Consider the following 10,203-nt stretch of genomic DNA (forward strand, 5'->3'; position numbering starts at 1 on the left):
GAAAAGAAAAGAAAAGAAAAGCAGACATTTGGCCATAAATTTCTGCTTCCCACAGAGATGTTTGAGCTCTTGACAAAAATCTGAACCCCTGAAAAACTAATAATTTAGCTGCACTGAAAAGAATATAGATTATGTTATACCAGCTTCTAATTTGCTGATGAAAAGGCAAAACTTTGTGCAGAACCAAATCCCAGTCATTCAGCTATTGAGCTGAACATGTTTCGTCAGGCAACACATGACAATCAGACTTGTATTAGGAAAGTGCAGTCCCTCTCACATCAAACAACCCAGTTTTAACCACAGATTTGCAAACCTCTGATCTATGCTAAGTATTTAAAATGTTTTTTTTATTTATGTGTGTGTATGTGTATCGTGTATATATATTTCCCCATTATTCTGTCAATCTGATTTGGGTATATCAAAGGCCCTCCATGATGCCCAAGAGCTTCCAGGGTGCTCAAGCATTTATGCCGTGACTCAGAGCAGGTTTGAAGGTCAGGAGAGGCCGTGTGAGGATGCAGTTCACTATGATTGACTGTTGCGCTGCAAAACATTATGAAACCTCACCATTAACTCTATATCTCTGCACCATATCTGCAAGCAGTGGTGAAAGCCATCAGGAGCAGCCAAGAGGGGCGTGGGTGCAGGCAGCACTTGTCCCTCTCAGCCTCTCCAAATGGCTTTCTGAGTAATATCACAGCACTGCTGGAAGGTTGAAAAGGGTCACTGAGGCTGACAAATAATGATTTTCAAAAGCAAACAAAGCCCACGAGTTGATGAAACACATTTGTTCTTTAAAAGTCCGCGTGCACCTCCATGACCACACCATAAAAGAAGTCACTGAGTTGTGCTTAACTAGATGTGGTAGATTGCCAGGTTCATGGACAAAGGTGATCCACAACTACCTGTGGCAGACATGCATCCATAAAATAATGAGCATAGCTCAATAGACATCAGAGAAAGGAATTTGCTTCCATGTCACATCATGTGGGACATGATGACGTGGTAAACCCAGCCATAAGACCACACACATGTGACATGTTGCACATACATATTCTCACCATATGACAAGGGCACTGTAATATGAACAAGGGCATCTGGTTTTGGTAACACAATAAATACAGCTGTTTGCATGACCAAGAAGAGGAGCAAGAAGGAAATAACACTCTGGCATAATTCTCCAGTAATTCCAAAATAGATAGCCAATCTTGGCTGTTTTTCAAAACTGCCCCATAATAGAGAAATAGGTAACTCCACAGCAATTCCTGCACTGCAACAGAAACAGCAAATCAAGAGTGTTTCCCTTCCACAGCATTGATCCCTTAGTTTGTGCTGTAATTCTGTCACAAAACCCTGCCTTACATCTACTGAGCAGCAACCTAATCCCTGAGCAGTCCCACTGTGAGTTGCTCTCCACCATCAGACTGGAGGAAGGAGTGGAACTAACCAAAGTATAAGAAAAATTGTTAATAAAGGCAGCAGAATCTAATGCTTAATAGAGATCCCTCAGATAGCATTTGCTTTATCTCATGAGCTCAGTTTTTCAGATGGTATAAAACGATGTCTTCTCGCTCCCGCATTTGTTTGTCCAGTGATGTCATCCACATTATCACAAAGACCAGGCTGGAAGTCTTCAAAGAAAAAGGCTTGTTTAAACAAAAAGAGATCTCTCCTTGTCTGATTCTTTCAGATAATGACTGACGGTTTTGCTTTCTGCTTAAAGTGGAACTTCTAATCAGGAGAAATATATATAGAGAGAGAAAACAAATTCCAAACCGTCTGATTCCAAGAAGTCTTCTTTTCATTTATTAACAAAAGAAACTTTTCACTTTTAATCAAACCTAGCAGAGAGTCATTTATTTTCTGTGTACCAGTAAAACCAATCAGATGAAAAAATATTTTCTGCCAGAGCTTGAAAGTAAATTCAGTTCTCCAAGAAAAGCTTGTTTCCACAGGCTTTGAGGCTTTTATAAGTTGCATTCAGCCTTCCCTCTCCAATTATTGTAGACATAAATTACAAGGTGAGCTAAAATATTTAGTCCTTTTTTTAGAGCAAAATGCTGGTCTTAGTTCTGCTGCTGAAGAATAAATTGTATCATTATAGCCTTCTTCTGGGTCTTGTTATTCTGACTTTTTGACTCTCGCTAGCTGCAGTCTATACAATGCACAACTGTATTTGTTCACAAGGAATGCTTTGGTTCCTTTTGACTTTTTCCTTTCCACTTCCTAATGGTTTACATGTAGAAGCAGAGCTTTTGAAAAATTACCTAACACATACTATGTTTAATGAGTACATTTAAACATACTTTAGCTACAAATCTTATCAGCTGATTACTTAACCTTTGTGGATAGGCTAAATATTTTCTTCAGCGCTTAAATAAATATGATACATGGTTCCCGTGGAAAGCCTAATGAGAAGGAAGTTGTTTTTAAACTTAAGTCAAGAGTTTTCATTTATTTTATCAGTAGTTTTTTTTCCAAGTGATCAAAGAAAACAGCTTGCATGGCTAAATTGCTAAAAGATAAATTAAGTACTAAAGTTTTAATTCTGGTGTACTGTTTGGGGGGGACAGGAGCTGCATGACATCTGGAAGGGCAATCAAGAACTTGCCATATACGAAGATCATGGCATGAGGTGTTAAGTCAAAATCCTGACTTCTCTCAAGGTGGATTTAAAGGATGAAAATCAGGATATGTGTATTTCTTTCACAGATTTCAGTAGCAATGAGACATGTATGTAAAATCCCTAGTAGTTGTCCTGGTTCCCCTTAATGCCTTAAGAAATGAGTGGGCAACTGCTCTGTCAGGGTGATGCAAGAGGCACACTTGTGCAGATGGTCACATCTCAGACAGGAGATAGAGCATTCTGAGTGGCCTCAGATGGAGCACTCTTTCAGAAAATAAATTTTTCCTAATATTCAACCTGAACCTCCCCTGGCACCACTTAAGCGTATTACCTTTCATCCTAAATGAGAGTTTGGATACCACTGCACATGCCCACGTAGTGCTATATGCAATAGCAGAAGTGGCCCAGGGCTGGGCTAGGTGATCACAGCAGGAGGCTCTTTTAGGGCACAGATCTTTTAATGAAGGTTCCCAGCCTGCTCTCTGGTGCAGCTTCCTCTGGAGCTGTGACTATGCAACAAGCAAACACCTTCTACTGGGGGCCCAGCAGAATGCTGGCTGCCACTGGAGGACTGTGGCTATGTGCTGTAAGAAGCACATCACTGAAGCTATTTGGGTCAAGCTGTGGAAACAACAGGCGCATGAAACCAGGAACCATGTGTAACTGAGAACAAAACAGAGCATCTAAGAGCTCTCTGGAAAGGGCTATACTTCCCTTTCTCAAACAGGCTCCTATAATATCCCCATCACAGACATGATTTTCTTCTCAAAAGCAGGACCCAGAGCGGACACAGAAATGAGCCAGTGCTGCAGGAAGCAAACAGGGAAGAGTTCTGGCTTTATTCTGGGTCAGAATGAAGCAGAATGTAGAAAAAAAAACACTGACGTCATGAGTGAAAGAAGTTGAATAGGTCAAGAAGCAGAGATGTGAGCTTAAGGAAATGGCAAGGCACACAAGAGATAAGAGAGTCTGTACAAATAAATAAGCACACAGAAATGAGCTGAGAGTACTGTGAACAAAGCCTTACTCCAGAGCTGTGGTTCGCAGCCCATTTTCACCCTGAAAGCCCCTGAAAGGTTTCAGAGGAGGGGTGGACCCTTGTAGAAACTGCACATACAGGCAGCCCTGTATTAACACCTGCAGGCTTGCTTTCTTTTGTTGCCTTCTGCAGATTGTGCAGAAGTGGCCTGCAGACATCTGTATGCTCTCCCATGTGTGCAGATCCTTGGCTGGAAGGAGCCCATCTTTCATAATTAGAAATTAAAAGAAGCAAAACAGCAAAAAGGGAAACAAAAAGTACACGTGAGCCTGGCTTAGTGCACCTCACACTGCAGTCTGTTTGCGAAGAGAAAACAAGAGGGGGAACCAAAGCAGTATAGGTTTAGTTGTTACTGATAGCTTATGTCACTTCAGCTCAGAAGCTGAAAAGTAATAACTGTACTTACATAGTTTTAATTATCCAGAGTGTAAACTTCGTCAACCCACGGGGAATCTACTCTTCACTGCTGGAGACAGGCGTAAGAGGCATGTAATAATCATGAAAAAGGCTTGTATCTTTTGCACTGTGGTTGCATTAATTTGCAGTGATGTTTGTTAGATCATGTAGTTAGAACCACAATAATTTTTACATCTTGCATGCCAGGAGCAGATGCAGAAATTGCACCTGCAGCTGCACTGGTCGTGCATGCAGGTATATTCCAGCCAGCACCAACTCATGCACTCACTGTGCTTTATCATGACATTACATTGAATATGAGCAGAGGAGCAGGAAGCAACTTTGCAGCCAATTCATGTTTATTGGTCGACTGGAAGAAGGGGCAGCAGAAAAGTCAGTATCAGCTTCAGAACACAGCGGTGTCAGGCTGTGTTTGTGGCCTGCTGGCCCATGTACTTGCCACCACACTGACTGTCCACTCCCTGCATTGGCTGATGGTTGTGCTGCTAACAGTCGAAGGGAAAATGCAGACATAAAGTCTAATTCACACTACCTGAATTAGAAAGTGTAATGAGGCACAGAATTGATTAGTGGGTTGTATCCTGGGCCTCAGCTTGTTGGTTCTCGCTGTTCACCCACAAGACAGCAGGCCCTTCATGTGCCCCTGGGAAGACAAACACATAACAGTTATTTGCTTCAAGTTTTAATGTTTTTCTTCAGATTTTAATATAGTTGATGACAGTGAACCTGAAACAGGCTGTAAATACATCACTGCAAATGGAAAGAAGCCATGAGAATGGAAATTACCACTTCTGGCCTGGAAAAAAAAGCACTAGAATGCAATACCTTTTTGCACCAGACACAGTGACCAGATCAGGCTCAGAGCTGAAAGAAGTGCAAAATGGTACCTCAAGTCCAGTGACAAGTCCTTGCACAGGGACAGCTATTACACGATGTGCAACCTTATCAGCCAGCTGATGCACAGTAGCAAAGCTACAGTCTGGATTTTAAAAGAATGGACCAAGTGAACCAGGAGAGTACTGTCGTAATGCTGCTACCAACAAGATTCGAGAATCTGTTCCCACCGTTTGGAGTTTTATTTTTGGGTGGTCCTGTGTGGAGCCCGAAGTTGGACTCAACGTGATCCTCGTGGGTCACTTCCAACTTTAGAAATTGTATGATTCTACGATTTTTTACCAAAACACACTTAGCAGGTGAGCTATCGAGCTGGAAACAACAAAAACCATTCTGCAATTTATTTGCAGACTCAACAGAAGCAACACTTCGAGTTTGTGGTAATCAGCACTGTGGCTTTAGTAACGCCAGGGTGGGACTTGGGCAGCAACTTTTTTGTTTCTACTAATTTGAGACAACCCAGGATGAAAAGCCATCCTCTTAAAGGCTATAAAAAAGGCTGTATGTGCTATAAATGTCTTCCATGCTCCATGGAGTAACTGCCTGGTTTAGAACTGTGCTGAGGGAAGGAAAGACAAAAAAACATTGAGACAAACCAAAACTGGAACAAAACGCAACATACTTCTAACAAAAGCAGATTCTACTTGTCTACCAGAATACTCTTATCTGATTTTGCAGACAAAAGAGGTATGGGAAGATGTCATTTATCTAGACTAGAATAAAGCATTTGATACTGAGCCAGATGGAAACTATTAGTGCAAGTAGAGAAAGTGAGGATTAAGATAAGAATTGCAAAGTTGTTAAGGAACTGGCTAAAGGGGAGGTGACAATGGGTAAAGCTGAAAGGAAGAAAACCACTAACAGCTTTGCATGAGTCAGTATTAGTATCAATCCTATGTATTTTTTCAGCAGTTCTGGCACAAAAGACATCTGAAACCTTCAGATGACCGGTGTTGAGGTGCCTTGGTCATACAGAGAAACAGCTGAATTTTATCTAAGAAGAGGCAAATCATGTTAAGAAACAATAGACATGAAGGGAAACACCATTAAATAAGGCAAAAGAGCGTGCACTTAAAAAACAGTGAGTAGGAACTTGTGCCAATCATGTATGTGACTCCAAGCCAGCAACGTGGCCTGACCACTGGAAAAGGTAAATGTCATCTAGAATGAAGTAAAGTATTTCCACTACAGGAAGGAAAGTATTACTGAAATCAATAAATGCCAGCCACTGGCAAGACCTCATCAAGACGTTTTTGTTGCCAAGGCTACGTGTATATATGCTACTGAAAAAAGCATGCTGGGGGCTGCTGTCTGGCTTGGAGGCCAAGCAGCATGGTACAGAGTATGTCTATAGACAACAGAGTCAAGCCCAAACTCCACTCTAAGAATGGTCCCTGGCTTTGTTAACTCCAAAACCAAGCCCAAGTATTGTCCTTGGCTTTGTTTAGTTTTCTATGATGACCTATCCCCATGTTGCTCCAAATTTGTGCAAGATTGATGCATGCTGAAATGGAAGGCTGCTCAGATGAGGGTAAAACTGGAGAGCATCTTACTGGAGATGAGAAACACTTGTATTGTCTAGCAACATAGAAGCTGAGAAGGTAGATGGCTGTCATACATAAGAGCTAGAGGATAAATATTTCAACATAAAGATGACTTGCCATGAGTAAAGAGAGAAACAACAATCTCACCCATTTATCCACCAGAGGAGAGTGCTGAGGCTTCCAGTGGGAACAGTGGAAAAATAACAATTTTAAGAATGAACTTGATTAGTTTTCTGTGACACTTATCCACAGTAGGCCAAAGGAATATATATGTGATGCATGCTGTACCATGATATAATACAGTCCTGCCCTGCTTTTTGGTTTGAACTGTCTTTATCTCCCTCTAATTTTCATACATGCACAAAATAAGTAAGTCAGCATTTGCAGATTCTGGTAGGTCTCTCAGAGAATGAGTGAAGGTAAACAGACCCATATTCATTCTGCCCACATCTGGGTTTGCACCCCTACCTCCAGCCAGTGCCACTTCTTCACCCAAAACATCAATCATTTGAAGTAGAGATGCTAGAAAACAGGTCTTAACAAGGAGATCCACAAAGCTTTAGTTGTGCGTTGCTGGTTTTGTTCAGCAAGTATAAAGAGCAATTAAATGGAAAGGGGGCCTAAGGAGGCTTATCTTCCTCAGAAAGCATAGCACACATTTTTAATGAATATCTCAATGGTAAGTCTAAAACTAGACAAAGATAAACAGGAGTGGAGGAAGCTGTACTTAATGGCTCACACGTTCATTCCAGCTTTGTCTTGCTTCACTCATACACAGATTCAGCTGCATAATCTAGTCATCAGCTAAACCTGAAACTCTCCTTACATTTCCAGAGGCCATAACAATTTGTTATTCCTATATCATAATTTAAAAAAGCTGTAAGCCTTCTCTGAGCTGAAATTTGTAGATTATTCCTGAGTCTGATCATCAGAATCATATAGGAAGCTGACTTGGTGCTTCCAAGTGATATTCAGCCAATCATGTATGAAAATGTCTGGAAATATGTAAGGGCTACATAATTATCCTGACCAAAAGCCATGTTCACAGGTCTCAGGGAGAGAAGGTTGGAGGTCTCCTCCTGCCTAGTGACATGCTTTAGGACTTAGCAGTTTGCTGGTTCCTCAGGAAACCAAAACTGCTATCACTTCTCCCAGGTGCAGAGAAGGAGGCTGGAGCATGCTACCTGGCATTCAGGCCTATAGCAGCATCCACATCTGGGAGCCAGCACAGAGGGAAACCCAGGTGCCACTCCTCCCTCCACTGTTCTGCACACCCTGGATGTGTCCTCTCTCTCCAGGCTACTTCTATGTGGCAATAAACTACGTGCACTAATCCAGCCTGGATCTGGAACACCTTCTGCTTTTTAAAAAGCTTCTCTGAACACAGTTTCTTCCCTTGAAAACAAAGTGGTTACAACAACAACAACAGAAAGGATTCAACCAAAAAAATCCTCAAACTTACTAATTTTTTTCCATTCACCTATAAAACCCACTAGGGAAAAAGTAGCTATTTGACATTTAAATAAGAACTCTTCCCCTGTGGTGCAGCTTGGTAGTTACAAGGGCGTAGTCAGACATTTGCTAAGTGGGCTGTAGTTATAATTTTTAATTTCCTACAGGCAAAATTCCCCCTTACCCCCCTCAAACCCAGGTCTCCTACATGGCGGTGTCTTGGGCTGTTGCTATGCCACCAGCCAGCCACTGATCTTTTTTGAGAACAAACATGTACTTATTATGAAGATTAAACTAGTGACACCATTTATCCACATGCCAGACACGAAGGGCATAGCATCCCCACGCCACTTCTGAATGACATTAATCTGACCTGGCCTGACCACACTCTTCACAACAGGGCAGTTTCTCCTTAGCCAGAGCTGGAGCTCAGATGAATTGCACTTTATTCACTACAAAGCCCAGAGCCTCTGACTATCTCAAGAGAACTTTCTGAGTATTTCTTCTAAATTTCCCAAGCATTTCCTTGTTCCAAAGCCACTGAGAAGCTGGTGGGGAACATGGGGTGAGGGAATTCCCACAGCTGCAACCTCCAGAGCTCCATAGGAATAGCTTTTCATGCTTTCTAACCAAAACTCTTGTCAGGCTCAGATGCTTCCCTCAAGTTTGATGGATTTTCACAGAATCACAGAATCACCAAGGTTGGAAAAGACCTTCAAGATCATGCAGTCCAACCATTCACCTATCACCAATGGTACTCACTAAACCATACCCCTCAACACAAAATCCAACTATTCCTTGAACACCTCCAGGGTCAGTGACTCCACCACCTCCCTGGGCAGTCCATTCCAGTGCTTGACCACTCTTTCAGAAAAGTAGTATTTCCTAAGTCCAGTCTAAATCTCCCCCGACGCAGCTTGAAGCCATTCCCTCTAGTTCTATCACTAGTTACACAAGAGAAGAGGCTCACTACAACCTCCCTTCAGGTAGTTATAGAGAGCAATAAGGTCTCCCCTGAGCCTCCTCTTCTCAGACTGAACAATCCCAGCTCCTTCAGCCACTCCTCATAAGGTCTATGCTCCAGATCCCACACCAGCTTTGTCGCCCTTCTTTGAACCTGCTCCAGGGCCTCAATGTCTTCCTTGCAGTAAGGGGCCCAAAACTGGACACAGTACTCGAGGTGCGGCCTCACCAGAGCCGAATACAGGGAGACAATCACTTCCCTGTTCCTGCTGGCAACACCATTTCCGATACAAGTCAAGATGCCATTGGCCTTCTTGGCCACCCGGGCACACTGCTGGCTCATGTTCAGCCAAGCGTCAATCAACACCCTCAGGTCCATTTCCCCTACGCAGTCTTCCAGCCACTCTGCCCCAAGCCTGTAGCATGGCCTGAGGTTGTTGCTGCCACGGTGCAGGACCTGGCATTTGCCTTGCTGAAACTCATCCCATTGGCTTCAGCCCAGCTATCCAGCCTGTCCAGATCCCTCTGTAGGGCCTCGCTACTCCCAGGCAGATTGACACTTTCAGCCAACTTGGTGTCATCCGCATACTTACTGAGGGTGCACTGAATGTCCTCATCCAGGTCATCAACAATTGAAGAGACACGCCCCAGCACTGACCCTTGGGGAACACCACTCATGACAGGTCACTAGCTGGATTTAGCTCCATTCACTACCATTTGGTACCTGTGTCTCACAACGGCAGGAGGAAACAACAAGTCAAGTTTCATCTTACTCAAACGCAGTTTCACATTCAGGAAATGTACGATCCCCCAGCCACAGAGCTGACATTGCAACAGAAGCCACGCATCCTAATACAAATGTTAGATGATGTGTTTCTCTGACCTAGCTTTCCATCAGCCTACCCACAAAACCACAAAGAGCAGGAGGAGAAGAGTTAACACATGTCCTTCTGGATTTCCTTTAACAAATGTGGTAACACCTCACGGAGTGAGAGGCAATTCAAAATGTGATGGATTGTTTTAAGAAACCAGCTCTTGTATGTGACCTAAGTCCCACAGAACATCTCCCATGCTAAAATCTGTATGAAGAAGCACTGTCTTCCACAGACATCAATCAGGATCCTAGTTGGAAAGTGGACTGTGCAGAAACAGCTGTTCCCAAATCTAATCCTTCATGCCTGCACAAGGAACCACAGGCCGGTTTCTCCTGCCACCAGGGTGAAGAGGAAAAGACTTCCAGCAAAGGCTCACAGAGAGGAGCACTGCTC

The sequence above is a fragment of the Meleagris gallopavo genome, chromosome 6 (assembly GCF_000146605.3).
Source record: "Meleagris gallopavo isolate NT-WF06-2002-E0010 breed Aviagen turkey brand Nicholas breeding stock chromosome 6, Turkey_5.1, whole genome shotgun sequence".
NCBI lineage: Eukaryota > Metazoa > Chordata > Aves > Galliformes > Phasianidae > Meleagris > Meleagris gallopavo.